Source organism: Orcinus orca, chromosome 3 (genome assembly GCF_937001465.1).
Source record: "Orcinus orca chromosome 3, mOrcOrc1.1, whole genome shotgun sequence".
NCBI lineage: Eukaryota > Metazoa > Chordata > Mammalia > Artiodactyla > Delphinidae > Orcinus > Orcinus orca.
This window is the reverse complement of record NC_064561.1, coordinates 120,374,436-120,395,310: the sequence shown is the minus strand read 5'-3', so window position 1 is coordinate 120,395,310 and position 20,875 is coordinate 120,374,436. Positions and strand designations below refer to the sequence as shown.

Here is a 20,875-nt window from a genome sequence, read left to right as displayed (position 1 = left end):
GTACGCTCATTAGGGGAGCCATGTTCTTTCAGTCCTAGCCATTTAGTGCTCGAGGCAGGAACTTATTGAAAGAATTAACACAGCTTCCAAAAGTTTCTATTGACTTGGTAGTAGCTTAGGCACCAGGAGATTATGGCTCCTCATGTATAGACATGTATTTGATTTAAACTGCTTTGAATTTTTATTCATCTTTCTGAATAATAAACCTCACCATCATTCATTAACCTTTGGAAGCAATGTAGGCTTTTCTTTATTTGGCTTAGCCTCCCATTGTCCTAAGTCAGATTTTTAAAGGTCAAATTTCAAAATGTAATGGGGTTGATATTAGGATTGGTGAAATTCTTTAAAAGAAGATACTGACACTTCCCTGGTGGTGCAGTGGTTAAGAATCTGCCTGCCAATGCAGGGGACACGGGCTCGATCCCTGGTCCGGGAAGATCCCACATGCCACAGAGTAACTAAGCCTGTGTGCCACAACTACTGAGCCTGCGTTCTAGAGCCCGTGAGCCACAGCTACTGAGCGTGTGCCACAACCACTGAAGCCTGCCCACCTAGAGCCTGTGCTCCGCAACAAGAGAAGCCACCTCAATGAGAAGGCTGCGCACCACAACGAAGAGTAGCCCCAGCTTGCTGCAACCAGAGAAAGCCGACATGCAGCAACAAAGACCCAACACAGCCATAAGTAAATAAATAAATAAATAAATAAATAAATAAATACACCACAACTGAACTCCTTGGCCATCGGTTTCAGGTGGAAACATGTCAATCTCATACCCGAGTAGCTGCCTCTAACTCCCCGTTGTATTTGTCACAGCTTCTAACGTAGCGCCCTGCATGTAACAGATGCTCCACAGATGTTTTTTGAATAAATAAGGAAATGTTTTATAGCTAGATATTCCAGTTGAGCCTGAACTGGAATGCATGCATCACTTTACCAAGTGATATGAGTGGACAGTAAAGAAGTCCTTTCTATGTTTCGGGCCAGGGACCAAAGCAACAATGAGATGGAGGGGACAAGGAGACATCTGATCATCTAGGCCTGCTCAGTACTCAGGGGCCAAGACTAATCCCTGTGGAAAGGTCATTCTCCCCATTTCTACATCTAAAGAGCCTGGATCCAGTGTAGAGAGGATAGAAGGTGTCACTGAGCAAGTAGCCTGGCAACTATTGAATTCTAAAAGGAATTCAATTTTAGCACTAATGATATACTGAGCTGCTTGAATAATGAAGTTCCATAATAGTCATCAGAAGAGCTATTAACTTACATCAATAAAACACACTCACACATACACACACACACACACACACACACACACACACACACACACATATATATATGTTTTTAATAGTAGAACTGAGCATGGCTAACCTGAATTGAAGGTACATTTTTCTAGTGAGGATTTGCCTTTGCTTCTGCCAGATGCCCTGGGGCAATATCGAGCTAGAAGCATTTGGCACAAACTTTCCTAGACCACACAAATTAATGTAAATACCAAACCCAGTGTGGGCAGGTTTGTGCTTTTGAATTCATCATGTAAAAATTTTTTCTCCCTCACCCCATAATAAGACCTGTGAGAGACAGCTTTTCTTTATGGTCCTTTTTCTCAGCAGAGCTTTTTCTCTCTCATCCTCTCACTGTAGCCCTTCAAAGCATCTTGGCTGATGTTTGTAAAGGCCTCAATTCAAACTCTCCATTTCTTGGTCAAGGTTTCTTCTCCAGTCTCCTACATCGCTTTCAGTCATGAGGCTCTAGGTTCCTTTTATTGGCAAATCCCTCAGAGTAGCCTGTGGTATTTCCTTACCACTCTGGTTTCAGCTCTCTTTTCCACTTTGGTTATGGTGGCTCAAGGTGAACACCAGCCACAATACCTGACAAAGGCAATCACAAGTACATAGGTCCCCTGTCTCTCGCTATCTGGTGACAAGGTAAACTTGGTCTGGGGTGTGGCGGGATGCACCATGAGGCTGGGCCACAGGCAGGGATGTGGCCTTCCTTTATACCAGTTAGTGTGAAAATAGCCTTTCATAGGGTGGGGTGGGGGTGCTGCTTTAACTTGAGAATTATTTTTATCTAAGTACAGAATTCTTGGTGGCAAGTTATTTCATCTCAGGCCTTTAAAATTATTATTATACTGCCTTTTGCCTAATATTTGTATTATCTCCGGCCAGTCTACATTTTATTCCTTTGTAAGTCATCTGTTTGTTCTCTCTGGTAACTCTGAGTAGTTACCCTTTGTTTTCGAGGCTCTGTAGTTTCATTATGATGTGTCTGGGTATATTTATTTTTATTTATTTTTCTTAGTATCTATGATTCCTGAATCTTAAAATTCTTATTCTGCTATTCTTAGAACGCATATCCATCAATTCTGGAAAATTCACATTGGTATCTTTTCAAGTATTTCTTCTCTCCCGTTCGTAATATTCTTTTATCTTGGAATTCCTATGTTGGCCCTCTTCTTCTAGTCTTCATATCTATTAACTACGGTGACCAATCATCCAGTTTGTTCAGGACTGAAGCGTTCCCCAGGATGTGGGATTTTCAGTACTAAAACCAAGAAAGTCCTAGGCAAACCAGGATCTGTAATTGTAATTGTATTCTCTGTTTCAGAGCTATTTTCCAGTTCATAACCTCTCTTTAGCCATGATTGTTAAAAATTTTAGTGAGTATATTTTTCACTTCTTGAACTTTTATTTTTCAAATAACTTTTTCTTCTTTTCAGAGTTTCTCAATTTTTAAAATAGAATTTGGATTCTAAAATATCTTTAGTATGATTATAATTTTATATGATAGTCTCTATCAGAATTTCTGTTATATAAAATTCTTAGGATGATATCTTATTATTTAGTGTGTCTGCTGACTCTAATGCATGGTGGATTATTTTCATCCATGTTTTGTAATTTTATATTTTTAAGCTTATTTTCAGAGATGTTTATTCTGTATAATCCTAGACAGTCTAGTTAAAGTGTATTTCTTCAGAGAAGTTTTGTATTTTCCCCTTTGAGATACCCTAGGTATATCAATAGCCTAGGATTAATTTTATTATAATTTCTTAATTTGAAGGGCTCCAGGAGCAGGCAATAGTATAAATTTGAACTCTATAATCGTGGGAGTCAAAGACCTATGGTTATAAATTTTTGAGGGAGACTTTTCTACCCAGAACTCAGTCCAAAGTAAACAAACTTTCTTATCCAGTAAGTGGAAATTCTGTTGACTCTTTTACAGGGGATAAAGTTTTAGGTAGATCTTTCTTCATAGGCATAAAAACCGAAGTCCTTAGATTGCTAAGACCAGCAAAGCACAGTGCCTGGTCTGGTTTTCTATTCTATTTTAATTTGAACACCTGTATATTTCCCATATTTTCTTGGAAGATAACAATATAACGATAATAACAACAATAATAAAAGCTAACACTTCTATAGAGCATATATAATGGGCCAGATATTTTCTAAGCATTCTACATTTGGTCCTCATATAACCCTTTATATAATATGTAATAATATCTTTCCAACCTTCCAGATGAGGATACTGAGCCACAGATAAGTTAATTAACTTGCTTAAGGTCACACAGCTATTAAGTGGTGGACCTAGTATTCAAATCCGTACATTGTGACTCCAAGTTCTGTATTTTAATCATTAAAAACACTACCTCTCAATTATGGATTTAAAGTAATATTTTTTCCAGTATTTCTCACATAGTAGTAGCAGAGTTTTCAGTTTATTTCAACTGTCATATTTCCAGGAAAGGAAATCCCGAATCTTGATTTTAACATTTCATCGTTGTGCTGGTTAATTTTATGTGTCAACTTGATTGGGCCACAGCGTGCTTAGATTAAAGCTTATTTCTGTCTGTGAGGATATTTCTGGGTGAGATTAGCATTTGAACCAGTGGACTCAGTAGATTGTCCTCCCCACTGTGGGTGAACATCATCATCCAATCTGTTGAAGGCCTGAATAGAACAAAAAGGCAGAGGAGGGAGGAATTTACCCCTTTTGCTTTCTGCCTGCTTCCTGAGCTGAGACATTGGTCTTCTCTTATCTTTGGACTAGAATTTACACCATCAGGCCCCCTGATTCTCAGGCCTTCAAACTCAGACTGGAATTATACCACTGACTTTCCTGGGTCTCCAGCTTGTAGATGGCAGATTGTGGGACTTCTCAGCCCCCATAATCTGTGAGCCAGCTCATCATAATAAATCTCCTCATATATATCTCCTATTGGTTCTGTTTCTGTGAAGAACCCTGACCAGTACAATCATACTCTATTTTTTAAAAAATAAATAAATTTATTTATTTATGGCTACATTGGGTCTTTGTTGCAGTGCATGGGCTTCTCATTGTGGTGGCTTCTCTTGTTGCGGAGCATGGGCTCTAGGCACGTGGGCTTCAGTAGTTGTAGCTCATGGGCTCTAGAGCACAGGCTCAGTAGTTGTGGTGCATGGGCTTAGTTTCTCCGTGGCATGTGGGATCTTCCCGGACCAGGGATCGAATCCATATCCCCTGCATTGGCAGGCGGATTCTTAACCAATTCGCCACCAGGGAAGTCCCAACAATCATACTCTAATTTTCCTGATCTTTCAGCTTCCTATTTATTAAGAAATTTCAATAAAAATGTATGTTTATTGGGCTTCCCTGGTGGCGCAGTGGTTGAGACTCCGCCTGCCGATGCAGGGGACACGGGTTCGTGCCCCGGTCCGGGAGGATCCCACATGCCGCGGAGCGGCTGGGCCCGTGAGCCATGGCCGCCGAACCTGCGCGTCCGGAGCCTGTGCTCCGCAACGGGAGAGGCCACAACAGTGAGAGGCCCGCATACCGCAAAAAAAAAAAAAAAAAAAAAAAAAGTATGTTTATTGCAATGGTCCATGCTATTTGTATTTCAGCATTTCTAAGGGATTCCCAAAGAGAGAAGTTTGTAAAAGAAAATCTTGAATTTTTTTTTTTTTGCGGTACGTGGGCCTCTCACTGTTGTGGCCTCTCCCGTTGCGGAGCACAGGCTCCGGACGCGCAGGCTCAGCGGCCATGGCTCACGGGCCTAGCTGCTCCGCGGCATGTGGGATCCTCCCGGACCGGGGCACGAACCCGCGTCTCCTGCATCGGCAGGCGGACTCTCAACCACTGCGCCACCAGGGAAGCCCTTGAATTTTTTAAGATGAGGAGAGATGTTTAAATTTGAATGAAGAGTTGAGGGACATAATAAGTGAAATCACTAAAGCTATGGTAAAAGGTAAATGATTTCTGTAGTCCAGTTCTTTTCAATGTGCAGCCTCCCAAAGGCAGCATCAGCACACTTGGGAACTTGCTAAGAGCTACAGATTCTTGGCCTCACCCCAATTTTACTAAATCAGAAACTTTGGGGGAAGGGGTAAAGGCCAGAAATCTGTGTTTAAACAATCTGGATAATTCTGATGCACCCTAATGTTTGAGAACCATTGGTATCACCTATTTAGGATTTAATTTACTGCAAACACCATTTTTTTTTATAGTTGGATGTTGTTTTCCATGCGATCATGTAAGTTTCTGTGCATCATAAAGTATTAACCCTCAAGCTGAAGTTTACTGCCTCTCCAGCTAAAATAGGGATATTAGATTCCTTTTCAACTTCTCCTTCCTATTATATTGCAGCATTGTAGTACTACTTCCCTTTAAACATGTGTTTTGTTTTTGTTTTTTTAAAGAAGTTTTGTCATTAGATGGAAAAGTAAAAAGTTTGGAAGTTAATCCTTTTTTTTTAATGTAAAAAAATATGTGAACACCACTAATCTTTTGCATTGTTATTTAGTAAGCAGTAGGTGAGTCTTTGGGTCTTTTACAACAGATCAAAGATATAACCCTAGTTTTATGACTTGACTATCCTAAGTACTGACTAAAAGTAAGCTATAGTAAAGCTGCCTCTGAAGTTTAACAGTATATTAACTAATTGTCAAGATTGGTTCTCCAGGGACTTCCCTGGTGGTCCAGTGGTTAAGACTCTGTGCTCCCACTGCAGGGGGTGCAGGTTTGATCCCTGGTCAGGGATCCTACATGCCGTGCGGCCAAAAAAAAAAAAAAAAGATTGGTTCTCCAGCAATTATTTCTATGTCCATGTTTAAAATGTTTTGATGTTGTTCTTTCCTTTAGCAAACATTTATTTGTCACCCTGTGCTAGGTACTGTGCTAGATGCTGAGAATACAACCATGACCAGGACTGACACGGTCCCTATCACCACAGAGCGTAAAGGTTGGTGGAAAGATAGACAAGGGCACAGGTGATTACAATACAGCATGATAAGTGTTATGATAGGTGAAGTACAGGGTGCTATTGGAACTGTTCTCAATAAAAATGCAACATTACTACTGTCTGAGTGACTTATTGCTCTTGATTATAAAATATGCTCACAAAACCGAAGCTAACTCCTACTCATCCTTTAGAAGACAGCTCAGATTGTCATATCCTCACATTCTTCACCCTGCCCCCACATTTGAGATCAGGGTCATTCCTACATGCTTCCATCAAACTCTGTATATGTTTCTTACAGTACTTCTCACAATATATTCCAACAGGCTATTCAAATGAGTCACTCTATTATACTCTAAACCCTTGGAGGGCAAGGGCTCTGTCTTATTTGTCTTTGCAATTCTAACACAGTGCTCGCACCCGTATCCTTTGGTACTCTTCTTACTGCGTGATTTAGGTTTGCCTTCCACTAGGGATCGCTGTTATATTCTTTATCATCTTGGAAAAAGAATGCACTTTTTAAAAATTGATATCTTCGTTGCTAGGAATATGAGCTCATTATAATCCCTTCCTCCCAATACTGATTGTTGTATAGAAGGTATACCTTAATATTACCCCAAAACTGATGTTTTGAGGTAATAAGGGTAGAGGGAGTGAATAATGAGAATATTATGTCGTACATCATCCCCACCCCTCCTTAATAAATATGGCATACTGAAAAGATGCAACAGTGATGGCCATAGAATCTCTTTGGGGAAGTATGGGGAAAAGAGTATATGTTGGATGGTCGGAGTTTGGACTGAAGTCACCATTTATAATTTCTTTGGCCATTGAGCATCCAAATGCTCCCCCTATTTGAGAGAAATTCCCCATTGTGTGAGTCTTGGTGAGCATTATGGTTCCAACTCCCTCTCCAAAAGCCCAGTTAGCCAGATATCCCCTCTTCCCAAATCCCAGCAGTGAGGGCATGAGCAAAACCAGGGCATGAAACCTGGTTTTGGCCAATCAGACTTGGGCATTTGAATCTGAAGTGAATCATTTGGAGGGTAAGGATGGTTATGTTCCCAGCAGCCAGTGGTTCCAGCATGGTGTCTAGCAGTATCTTTACTTTGGCGGGGTCAGCAGAAGTATCCTAACCAGACTTGACTGTAACCCTATTGTGGTTCCTACTGTCTGATTGCCCTTGGTTCCTGCCTGTTTTTTCAACCTGGTTCTTCAGTCTTCTTGTTGATTCTATGAGCTCTTTGGTATTCTGCCAATAAATTCCCTTCCTGCTAAAATTAGCCAGTCAGTTTCTATTGCTTGTGAGCAAGAACTTCATCTTTATACTGCTTTTCTCAAAGTGCTTTGTGTTTACTGAATAAGTAGTTGTTGAATGACCAAGTGGCTGTCATTTTTTACTCCTTGACCAAGTATGTTTTCTGTGGGACCATGTTTCTGATTCTAACATAAGTCAGAAGAACTTTTATTTTATGAAATATTAATAAACATTTTCTGGAACACATAAGTTCTATAAGACAAGTGATACCAATGACAAATTTGCAGTGCAGCAGGAAGGTAGGGGGCCTCTGGCACAATCCTGTGGAAGTTGGGGAGGCAAACACAGGACTGAAATCCCTGAACCCATTCTAAGCCAAATCCCTCCTCCTAAGGGAAGGTCAGCTTGTGTTTCAGCCTGGTATCTGTTCACTGAGCCTTATCCACAGTGAAACCCAAGGTGGCAAGCCTCCCACAGGCTTTACTCAGCCCTAAAAGCTTATTCTCAAGCCTCAGGTTGTGAGGATGTGCTGGGAAGGCTAAAGGGAATGGTTGGCTTCAGGATTTGAGGCTTGAACAGTTTTGTACTCTAGGAATATGGGTGTATTGTGAAAGTTTTTGTTGCTTAACATTCTTCTTCTTTTTTAGTCTCTCTTCTCTCCCACAGCGCAAGTTACAATTGATTTTTAAAGGTTTTGATGGGTTTTTTTGTTTCTAATATTATATCTTATCATTTCATTACATTTATTTATGAAAAATTTTACCTCTGATAACTTGACATTTTTAGTTTATATTTTATATTCCCGATACTATTTTTATAGAAAATTATTAATATATTGATTGTATTTATAGATTTGGTGATGTAAGAATACTTTTGCGAAATGGATCTAAAAAAATTGAATGTTAAAAAGAAATTAGATGGTTGAATGTTTATCTCAGAAATTTACTGATTATAATTGAAAAAACTATTATTGGGTAAAGCTTGCCAAGTGAATAATGATCTTACATGTCATTTACATGTCACATGTTATCTAGTTATAATTCATTTGTAGTTCTTTTCACTGCTCTTATCATTTGGTACTCAGAGTAACAATCCACAATAATGTTTCTAAAAACATCTAGGAAATTTTCCATCTTGCATGCATATTCATTTAAATTTAACTTTCATGTATATCTTAGGTATTATGTTTTAGAATAACATACAGCTCTGCAGTTGTTTTGCTACTAGAGCATTCTTAACTGATTTCCATGTCAATTGATTCTACGCCTTGTTGTGATGTAAATAAGCCCTAAAGATAGAGTAAACTAGTGTTTGCTCTTTAGTAAACAGCTCTATCAGTGACTTTCTCAAATACACAGGAAGGCTTATCAACATTATCAATATCAATGCCTGCCAGACTGTGTACATATCTTTTTTTCATGTGAAAGCTTGGTTGATTTAGCCTTTAACATTCCTCCAACAACAGATCTACACAGCCTCACAACATGCTCAGGCTGAAAAGTTTTTTTCTGCTTATCTGTCTAGGCTCTTGCTGACTAAAGACTCAACTCTATTAAGGCAGGGGCAGTGCTTTGTCTTCACTGTATTTCCAGCACCTACCACAGGACCTGGCATATAACAGATTCTTGATAAATTTGTGAAAAGAATGGATGAATATTAATAGGCTTAATAGTTTCCATTTTTCATAGAAAGAGCCAGTATGAGGTAGACCTACTTGTGAAGGTTAATTTTATGTGAACTTGATTGGATTAAGAGGTGCTTAGATTGCTGATAAAGCATTATTTCTGGGCGTGTCTGTGAGGGTGTTTCTGGAAGAGATTAGCATTTAAACCTATAGACTGTGTAAAGATCACCCTCACCAGTGTGGGTGGGCATCATTCAATCCTTTGAGGGCCCCTGAATAGAACAAAAAGGTGGAGGAAAGGTGAATTTGTTTTCCTTGCTTGAGCTGGGACATTCATCTTCTTGGTGTCAGCCTTTAGACTCTTACTGGGACTTACACCATTGGCTCCCCTGGTTCCCAGGCTTCGGATTTGGACTAGAACTACACCACAGGTTTCCTGAGCCTCCAGCTTGCAGACAGTATATCGTGGGACTTCTTGGCCTCCAAAATCATGTAAGCCAATCTGTCACAGGAACGGGGACCCCTTCCAGGGCCCAAGAGTGAGCTCTTGTCTAACACACGGAAATGAATTGTCCGAGGAGACACACGTGCTGACAAAGCAAGAGACTTTATTCGGAAGGGGCGCCTGGGTGGAGAGCAGCAGGGTGACGGAACCCAGAACTGCTCTGCCACGTGGCTCACAGTCTCAGGTTTTATGGTAATGGGGTTAGTTTCTGGGTTGTCTCTGGCCAATCATTCTGACTCAGGGTGCTTCCTAGTGGCGCACACATCACTCAGCCAAGATGGATTCCAGCAAGAAGGATTCTGGGAGGTTGTTAGGCCATATGGACTGGCGTCTCCTCTCTCCTTTTGACCTTTCCCAAATTATTCTAGTTGGTAATAGCTTGTTAGTTCCACATTCCTTACCAGGACCTCCTGTTGTATGATAACTCATGCAAGTGGTTACTATCGTGCCTGGCCATAGTGGGCAGTTTCGGTCAGTGGTTCCCCTAACAAATCCCTCATAATAAATGTGTTTTCTACATATCTCTATATATTCTATTGGTTGTTTCTCTCCATGACTGATATACCCACTTGTTTGAAACACAGGTCTCTTTGAGGTCCCCACTTTATTTTAGCCTGGCTCCTTTACTCACAGCCTAGAAGTACTACTTGCATTCTCCTAGATACAGAATGCCAATTCTAGATCATTTTACTTTCCTATCAAGCAAAATTTCTCTTGAGTTGGTTCTATACCACCCCATCTATACCATTTCCCATCCTCTTCATCACCATTTTTTTCTTAATCCTCCATATTCATCTAGGTTTTTGGTACCAGGCTCACTGTCTTTCTCTCCAACCCAACCACTGCAAAAATGTCAAGGCCTTCATGAATGACCCATCAACTACCACACTCTCATAGTTCTGTGGTGTATTCAATGCTAATGGCTTCACTTCAGTCTACTTCAGCAACCTACGTTGCAATGACCTTTTGGTCTTGTCTTCACCTGGAACTAACTGATATACCTGGATTCTCACACATCAATTTCTTCCTCTCCAAACATATCCTCCTATTCTGCCAGTCCTCTCCTGTTTCTGTAAACCTACTCTCTTATTGACACCATGATGATCTTTAGTTCCTTGATTCCTCTTCTTTTCCAACTCTGTTGGTCCCCTCTCAGCATCACTTCCTTACCACCCAGTTCAGACCCCAGGGAATCTCACTTTTATCACTCTCCTACTAGCAACTTTAATTAACCCTGCTCTTTCAATTCTCTTCAGCACCTGGCAAGCCTGCAATTCTGGACTCATTCACTCATCTGTGTTTTATACTTCTTCACCCAAGCAGGATGGGTGGTACTGAGAAAAAAAAAAAAATCACAAAGTGTAGTGTAGGAACTAGTATCTCCACAAATATAGGAATCTAGTCTGAGCTGTACTCTCAAATCCTATACATCCTTTCTCAGCTTCTCTTTTTTGCTTTAAAGACTATTACAAACTTTTGTTTTTTAAGCCCTTTTCCTCACTTTCGAAAACTGGCTCTGCTAACTTCCCATTTCACAGAGAAAGTAGAAGCTACCAGAAATACTTTCCTCGGGGCTTCTCTGGTGGAGCAGTGGTTAAGAACTCGCCTGCCAATGCAGGGGACATGGGTTCAACCCCTGGTCCGGGAAGATCCCATATGCCGCGGAGCAACTAAGCCCGCAAGCCACAACTACTGAAGCCTGCGTGCCTAGAGCCCGTGCTCCACAACAAGAGAAGCCATTGCAATGAGAAGCCCGTGCACCGCAACAAAGACCCAATGCAGCCAAAAATAAATAATAAATTAATTAATGAAAAATAAATAAATAAATACTTTCCTCAACTTGGCCTCCACAGCACCTCTTTCCTCCCAGATACAAAAGCATCTGTTTCCACTCCTAGCACTACATCTTTCTCCTTTGCCCTCCTTCTAGTTAATGCATATTATTATTTGGGACTCAACCCCCTTCCTTTCTCCTCAGGGGTGTGTTGCCTCAGTTATCTCTTTTCCTTTTAGTTCTTGGCCTATAGACTGGATCAACTCATACTCCCTTAAAAAGTGAAATACCAAAGTACCTTCCTTTGGCTCTGATTCTCTGCTGCCTTCCACCCTATCTTTGCCTGGTCTTCATAGAAAAGCTTGACATGTCCACTTCCTTGCTGCTTCCTTTTGCTGTTGTTGTTTTAAAAGACCCATATACTTTGTAATCCATCAGAAACTGACTTAGACCACCACCATAACAACCAAGATGCTTTGCTAAGTGATCAGTGTCTTCTTAAGTTCCAAATCCAACGGTCACTTTTCAGTATTTATCTTCCTTGATTTCTTTGCTTTATTTTTGATAGTTAACCACTCTCTGGAACCTCTCTTCTTGGTTTTTCCTGTCCCCCTCCTAATTCTTTCAGATCCTTGTGGACCCTTCTACTATTTTTAAAATATTGATGTTCTCTAAGATTTCACCCTCAGATCTCTTCTCACTATATATACTCTCTCTTGAATAGTGCCTTTTGTTAACATAGCTGCAACTATCACCTGTATATCAGCGACATCCAAATACAGGGGAGTGATTTTTTTTCCAGTGGGAATTACGATTTAAAGTCAGCATGAAAGGCAAAAATAGAGTAGAGTTAAAATTACCTTTGAAAAATCTCCTAAAATACTGCATACACGATTTTAAATATATATATACTACCCACCAAGAAATCCTACACAGCCAGTTTTCCTCTGCTATTGGAACAGAAGGTTGTTTCTTTAGTTGAACACCAGATGAAGTTGTTGGCTTGCATTTAAGGGGCCATGTTATAAGGAAAATATGTTTTTGTCTTTTTGCCAAGCACGTAGAGTAGAGCTAATATGTTAAGTAAGTGTAGGAGATAACTCCACTGTATATATTTTCAGCCTGACTTCTTTCATGAGCCCTGGACTTATACACCAAACTACCTACTGAATATCACCTTTTGGATATGCCAATCCAGCTTGTTTTAGTTAGAGTTCTAAAAGCTGAAGAAGTGAGATAAGTCACATTCAACTTAGCAAAGGCATTTATTAAAATGATAACAGTGATGTGACAAGGGTTTAACTCACATGTGGAGTGCTTTCCTATCTTCTGGGTTGATGTTCTTATTCCAGGCAGGTGTCCTTTAGCATTACACAGCTGCCGCAAGCCAGTCTGTCTGGCTAGAGCCATAGGCAGCTTCAGATTGGTGGAATCTCTAGGCCAAGCATCACACAAGCCAGTAACCTCTGGCTGAACACCTTTATTAAGACTAGTGGAATTCATAAGCATCAAGGAAGGCATTTCAATTCTTTACTGGCCCTTTCAAGTGCTGTGCTTCACCCATATATATATCACCTTAAAGACCATCCTCATGAAGCCATCATGACCCATCAGCCAAGCAAAATTCCAGCATTTCCCCATTGACTGGACTGAACATTTATAACAATTTGTATGTATTAAGAGCCAATTTTAGAGACAAGTCTATATATAGGGCAATAAGCATCACCTCCTCGAAAAGGGAACCCTCCTACACTGTTGTGGGAACGTAAATTAGTGCAGCCACTATGCAGAACATTATGGAGGTTCCTTAGAAAACTAAAAATAGGGTTACTGTATGATCCAGCATCCCACTCCTGGGCATATAACCAGAGAAAACTCTAATTAGAAAAGATATATGCAGCCCAATGTTCATAGCAGCACTGTTTACAATAGCCAAGACATGGTAGCAAACTAAATGTCCATTGACAGATGAATGGATAAAGAAGATGTGGTATATATATACACTGGAATATTCCTCAGCCATAAAAAAAAGAATGGAATATTGCCATTTGCAGCAACATGGATGGACCTAGAGACTATCATACTAAGTGATGTAAGTCAGACAGAGAAAGACAAATAATATATAATATCATATGGGGAATCTAAAAAAACGATACAAATGAACTTACTTAACAAAACAGAAATAGACTCATAGACATAGAAAACAAACTTATGGTTACCAAAGGGGAAAGGAGGGGAAAAGGGATAAATTAGGGGTTTGGGATGAACAGATACACACTACTATATTTAAAATAGATAAACAACAAGGATCTACTATATGGAACAGGGAACTATATTCAATATCTTGTAATAACCTATAATGGAAAAGAATCTGAAAAAGAATATATAACTGCATCACTTTGCTGAACACCAGAAACCAACACAACACTGTAAATCAGCTATACGTCAATAAAAAGTTGTTTTGAAGAAAAAAAAGCTTCACCTCCCCTTCATCATACACATCAAACAATATAAAGAATTAAAAGCATCATAATACAAAGCAGTCAGATATTACATCAAAAATGTAGCAACAACTTTGGCCTTTTTCAATCCATATTTAGCATTCTAACAGCACATCACTTCAATGGGACTGGACAGCTTTCATGGTGTCCTCCTTCTTCCTGTCATCATTCATGTTCCATTATACGGTTTTTTTTTTTTTTTCTTTTTGCGGTACGCGGGCCTCTCACTGCCGCGGCCTCTCCTGTCACGGACGGAGCACAGGCTCCGGACGTGCAGGCCCAGCGGCCATGGCCCACGGGCCCAGCCGCTCTGCGGCACGCGGGATCCTCGCGGACCGGGGCACGAACCCGCGCCCCCTGCATCGGCAGGCGGACTCCCAACCACTGCGCCACCAGGGAAGCCCCATTATATGCTTTTTATTAGCATGCCTTGAGTATATATAGAATAAGGATGTCTCTTTACATCCTTCTACTATCTATGCCTACGTCTTTATATTATCAGTACCTTAATTTGAGGAAGACTGAACCATGCAGGGACATTCAACACAGTCAACTCTGGGTTGCAGAAGGTGGGGAACTGCACATTTGGAATGTCCCATTATTATCCTTTGCTGGCCATCACATTTTAGCTTTCCTCCCTTTGAAGTTGACCTCTTTACCTCCATTGTTATTCTCTTTAAGAACAACAGGATATAATCTATATCCAGATAACATTCCTTTCTTTGTGTCAAATAGATATTCAGTAAAGATTATAAATAATTTGTTCCCATCTAAAATCACAGACATCAATTTTAATTTTTTATATTGGAGATAGCATTCTTTATTTTTATTATAAAAAGTAACATATCGATAATACATTATTTTTTCTTAAATCTGAAATAACAAAAAAGTATGAAGAATAAAAGTCATCCATAATACACTTACATAGGGATATCCATTATTAATTTTTGGTTATAATTTACCATTTTTCATTAGGACCATAAATGAATTCATACTTTAACACACTGATTTGTACCTGGTCATTTTTCCATTTTAGAAAACACAGATTACATGATTATATTAATGATTGTATTATTCCATTGCTTCTATGTATCAATCTCATAAATTTGAAAATGTATATATTTTTGTTCTCCACAGCCCTGCAAAGCTGGGATTATTACTAATTCCCTTATATAGAAATACAGATCCTGAGGTTCAGAGTGGGTAAGTGACTGCTGAAAATTTACATACCAAGTAAGTGGCAGAAATAAAGGTTGCTCTAGGACTTCTTGACTCCAAATTGGTGCCCTTTCCACACAGTGTGTCTCCTGTCTCTGTAATGAGATAATGCAGATGAAGGGGCTGGGCAAGTGCACCCTATTGTTATTTATTTAAAGAGACAGCCTAAAGGGAGTCATTGCCTCAGGAACAACTTCTGATTTGGTCTGAATCTAGGGCAACTTCCCGAATTAAAACTGCGCAAAGGCTTCTAGGGCTGCAGATTGAACTCTTCTTCATGCAAAACATCATTATAACACAACAGTATCAATATGCAATTGAATCCTACAATAAGAATTAATTCCTGATCAGTGAACATAGCCATACAACATTAAAGAAAACAGGTCATTATTGAAAAAGGACATTCAAATCTGCAAGCTTAGCAGCAGACCCTAGGTATGTACATTGATCTTGTCTCATTACCCTTTTCCCCCCTTATTTTCTTCACCGAATGACAAGTGGAATGTCTAGCAGGGGAGGGCATCTTGCTACATTGGTCTAAGGAATCTAACCTGGGGCCTAGAAGGCAAAGGAGGTTGAACCAAAAATTTTGAAGAGTTTATGAGATTCTATAGTTCTCTATTCTCTATTCATTGCTTGCCAAATCGATGGATTCTGGAGACAGAGTACTGCAAATATCCTGTTGAACTCTTTTTTCCCCACATAGTCCAAAGGTGTTACGCATTCTTTTATCACAGATAATTTGCTATTGATCTACTTTCTCATTTATGTCTTCTTGGCCCTCACACTACGCAGTTGGTCAAGATTTTGGTTTCCCTGGGGCAGCTGTCCTCTTATGCCTCCAAAGACTCTGGATTGACTTTCCCTTCAGGGTCCTGGACACTTCATTGAGACTTGGGACTAAAAGTCCACAGTGAGAACTTATTCCTATGAGGTTTTTGGGTACAAATTGCCAGGCCTTATTAAAATATAATTTTCAGAAAAAGATAAAATGATGACTTTCATACAGATATAAAAAAGGGCACATGTTAAAGAATTCATTTTACTCATATAATATGAGAGAACCAGGCAAAATGGGACAGCACTGATTCTTCCATGGGTAGGATGGGACAAATAAAATCACTACCAGAAGGACAGAAGTTACACATTTATCAATTACCCATGACTTACAAAGAACAGCAAAATAGCTCAAAGACAATGAATAAGGCTAGAATCTAATAACCCAGAAGAATATGTTATAGACGCACATAATTTTTTTAATACCCCTCCTTCAAAAATGAAAGAACATAGGGCCATCCCAACCAATTCCAGAGGAATAAGACAGGTAACCTGGATAATATCAGACCACTGCCAGAGTGATCCCTTTAGAACATTGAATTTCCCTGACAAATTTAAAACACAAGTTATACTTCCCAAATGTCCTCAAATGTTTAAAAGATAAAAATGTCCAACCAAGAATATTAGAAAATGGAGTAAATATCAAAATTCACTAAAATATTCCATAATTATTCATACCAGCTTTATTTATAATAGCCAAAAGCTGAAAATAACCTAAACGTCCTTCCCAGATGAATGGATAGATAAACTGTGGCAACCACCAATTTTTTTACTGTCTCTATAGTTTTGCCAACTATAGTTTTTTTCCTCTCATTCTTTAAGGTAAGTGCTATGTACACAGAGCTTCAAGATAAGTTTCTTATCTCTGTCGTCCAATCAGATTAGCTCCTCTCTTTCTTTTATGTAATTTACCTTTTCCTGAGGACCTCCTGGAAGGTGGTAGAGGACATCTGCCTACTACAGGCTGCAGCAGAGATAGCTATTCTCCCCCTGTATCTACTTTCCCCTTCTTCATTTTAATAAAACAATCCCACTTTGTCAAGGTTTGACTGAGCCCTTGGCTACCTAGCTAGAGACTGCATTTCCTACTTTCCTTGTATCTTGGTATGGCCCAGAGGATATGTGCAGAAAGAATATGTATAAAAGTATTCATTGATTAAAGGAAAACACTAAATATAATACAGTTTGTATAACCCTATTTTGGATTTTTTTTTCGTCCCACTTTACAGTGTCTCAGCAAAATAAAATAAATGAAAAGCCAGAAGTCTCAAGTTCTATGATGCCCTGTGGGAAACATGGACATTTAAAGTGGAATGGACAAACAGAAACCTGTGAGGGTGAAAACAAGAATGGTCAGGGAGCTAGAAGGAGAATCAAGGGATTATGGTTTTATGGAAGCTAAGGGAAGCAAGACTTTTTTTTAGAAGTGATCAACATGTCCAAATGAAACAGAGAAATCCAATAAAATAAGGAATGAAAATGATTAATGATTCATAGATAATTACCCTCAGTCTCAGTTTCATATCAATAAAATGGGTATCTCATGTGGTTATTACAAGATTAAACTAAACATAAGCTTCTGGTTTGTGGTAGGTGCTCAATAAATTTTATAACTTCCTTTCTCCCTTTTTGTGATTAACTCATTGTTTTATTCTAATACTAATTACTAGTGAGAAGCCCTGCTCGAGGCTGGGTAGGCACTGATGACAGACTGCACTAACGTACTGTGTAGTGTACAGCCTGCCAGTACTATCCCTTGCCTGGAAGTTACCTGATTTACTTTTAGTTTCTTTGGTTTTGGCAGGTGAATCATGAAACTTAAAAACATCTCAAATGCAAAAAAAAAATTTGTTAACATGGTGTGTTGTTAATGCATGAAAAGTGTTTGTAAATTACTGAATACAATGTAAAGCAACACATTCTTATCATTGTATTAAAGCTTTATGTTTTTACTTATTTCTATTTTTTGGCCCTGCCATACAGCTTGAGGGATCTTATTTCCCTGAACCTGGGTCAGGGCAGTGAAAGCACGGAGTCCTAACCACTGGACTGCCAGGGAATTCCCATAAAGCTGTATGTTGTAAAGATAACTGCTTAAAGTTGGAGACACCCACCCACTGAAATTCTCATTGCCCTGTGATTTTTAAAAAAGCAAGTGGATAATTTTAATTGTCAGCTGTCTGATTAATTTATATCTATAGTTGCTCAAACATGTTAGGACAGTTCATCTTTACTAGCAGAATCTTTTTTAAAATTCAGTTTTAAACTATTTTACATGCAGCAAAATCTATCCCTTTTATGAGTTTTGGCAAACAAAGATATAGAACACTTCCATTACCCCTCAAAACTTCCTCAAGCCCCTTTTTAGTCATTCCCTTCCCTTGGTCACTACTGATCAGTGTTGTCCCTTTTTCAGACCCTTTTACTTTTAAATAATTATAGGCTCACAGGAAATTGCAAGAATAGTACATAGAGTCCTGAGTACCCAACACCTAGCTTTCTCCAGTGGTGACATCTTACATAACTGTCGTACAAGATCAAAACCATGACCTGCATGTTTGAAGGCAGATTTTCCTTTCACTTGTTTGCCTGTTTACTCTTTTCTTTTGACACAAATTTAATTCTGTTGTGTTAAGAGGAGCAGATGCTAGTTTTCCCTTAGATGTCTGCAGTTGCATTTTCAGTATTTCAGTTGGATCACCTCTGTTACTCCTACAACTTTCTCTAGTCTTTTCATTATTCCACCTTTTCCCAATTTAATTCTCCTGCTAGATTTTTTTTTTTTCCCTGAGCTTTGTGACACAGATGGTACTACTGTCAATTCCCGAATCCCTAACTTTTACCTCGGTCCTTAAGTTTCAAAGGGGATGGTGCTTGTGCCTAATTGTTGTGTTCACAGTAATTTTGCAGCTTGCGTTATGAGAGCCGGCACGGTTCTCCAACCCCCGAGAGACGTTCTAGGGGCACTAAACGGTTCAGCTCCGTTCTTGCCCTACCTTTCACCATTGGTCATCCTTTTATTTTCCAGATACTTGGCTGTTTGTTAGAGGAGAGTATGCAGTGTCTCTCGAAACCGCTGGCGACCCCTCCTCTCCCTCAATGCGCCGCCTTTGTAATGCGCTGAGGAAACAGCCGCACTTCGGCTCTTTAGGCCGTTGAAGTGCGGGGCGGGGCCTCGGCGGCCGCCGTAGCAAACTGCAGGGAGGTCACGCCTTCCGGCCTCCGCCCCACGCACGAGGCCCACGACGTCAGCCGCCCGCGCGAGCCTAGTCCTAGGGTGTGCGGCAGGTCCAGTGCGCATGCTCTGACTGGGTCGCTTCTGGCGACGGAGGCTGAGGGAGGTGTAGAGAGCGGTCTTACTAGTGGGCGTCTCTGCTGGCTGGCTCTGCTCCTGTGCCACCGCCCTCTTGGCTCCCGGGGGCCCATTGCTCCCCTCCCCGCTACCGCTGGCTCGGCGGTACCTCGCAGGGTGAAGGCTCCCTCTCCCCGGCTCCCCTTCCCCCCACCCCGTCGCCCCGCCCACTCTGGGCTGGGCGGCAGGGTCAGGGGCCGAGCGGAGCCGGGTGAGTATTCCCACAACCTTTGCCGGCCGTCTCTTTCCGGCTCTGTTTCCCGCACGGTCCTCACCCAACTGCCGGGGTAGAGAGGAAGGGCGGGCGCGGGTGGGCGGGAAACAGCCCAGCCCCGAACAAAAGGCTGGGGAAGCGGCTCCCGCCGGTGAAATGCAGGCCGGGTCGCGCTGGAGCCGCTGGCGGGTGTGGATCGCACTCCTGGGCCACCATGGAGACCTCACCCTCGATTTAGGTAGTTACAGACCTGTGTTTAAAGCCTGTACCGAGACAGAAATTCTTTGCCTCGTAACCTTGAAACAGAGGATATGAAATTACTGGTGATTCCAGTGGTTAAGTGCCACTTAACTTGAAGGAGTTTCTAATCATCAAGAATTAGGAGATTTTCTTCCAAATAACGTATCTACTCAGCATTTGAAATCACGAATGGGGGGTGGGTGGGATAAAGGAATAGTTAACTGATTTGTAGAAACAAACTTTTATGATGGTAGAAATTATAAACATCTCTGACAAGGCGAAAGGATAGCTACATGTCTTTTCAAAGTCAAAATAGAGCCTTGTCTAATAGGCCCACCTGCGAATCAATTAATTATCTAGGGGACTATACTTTTGCTTGACATAGTATCGATTAGGGCCCAAGCTTTGCAGTTACTTTTTTTTTTGTCTAATGGAGCAAATTATTTCTGACTGGGAGAAAAAAATACTACTGATGATTATAGTTTTATTGCCCTATTTCCAAGATTTTTATAATTTTTACCGTTGAGCTTGCTCCTTCATTATGAGTTCAGTAAATCTTTGCCACAGGCTCACTTTGTATGAATCATGTTTATAACGTTTCAAAAATGACACTTCGACAGTGGCCTCACTCTTAAGTGGCAAAAGCTTAGTTTAAACTTTTCAGAAGTGGAAGGCATAGGCCCTATGTAGTAGTGTTCAATTACATTATTAGAATCCTGCATAGAATCCTCCTTGCTTCTGAAGGGTCAAATATGGACAAGAGGAGACATTTACAAAATGAAAACTTGGCCAAAAAAAAAAAAGTTGAGTATTGAGAAAGTCAAATTAAAGTTTTGCAATTACAAGGTTTAAAAATTGATATTTTACTTGAAACTAGTGGAAACAGTCTTTTCACTGGTTCTAAACTGGATTCATTGGATATACAATAGAATGTTACAAGATTATGCTTTTAAGTTTCTAAGAATGATAAGCAACCCCTTAGGAAAAACAAGTAGGGTAAAGTTTATCTAAGTAGTTTCCTTAAGACTGGGCTTGATTTGGTTATTAATATCTTTGAAGCCTAGAGACCGTTTGGGACCCTAGAGGCAGTGTTTGAAACATAAACATGCTCAGGGAACCATAACAACAACAGAATGCCCT

At 40.2% G+C, this 20,875-nt stretch overlaps 1 protein-coding gene and 1 long non-coding RNA gene across 7 annotated transcripts in view; one reads left to right on the top strand and one right to left on the bottom strand.

Moving 5' to 3' along the window:
* Positions 1-19,063, bottom strand: part of LOC117197362 (uncharacterized) — a 47,598-nt gene extending 28,535 nt beyond the window's left edge. The window contains exons 1-2 of the long non-coding RNA XR_004477940.2: positions 18,926-19,063; positions 15,105-15,187 (exon numbers count right to left, since the gene is read on the bottom strand). This is a non-coding gene — a long non-coding RNA (uncharacterized LOC117197362). The remainder of the gene's footprint in view (positions 1-15,104; positions 15,188-18,925) is intronic.
* A 177-nt stretch (positions 19,064-19,240) lies between these two features.
* ATG10 (autophagy related 10) overlaps positions 19,241-20,875 on the top strand; it is a 227,450-nt gene continuing 225,815 nt past the window's right edge. The window contains exon 1 of one of the 6 annotated variants that reach the window (XM_049708313.1): positions 19,241-19,492. The gene's annotated coding sequence lies outside the window, so the exon portion shown is untranslated. Of the gene's footprint in view, positions 19,493-19,561; positions 19,734-20,875 lie in introns of those variants that run through there. The other 5 variants (XM_049708312.1, XM_004281642.3, XM_033409051.2 and 2 more) reach the window with 5 other exon arrangements.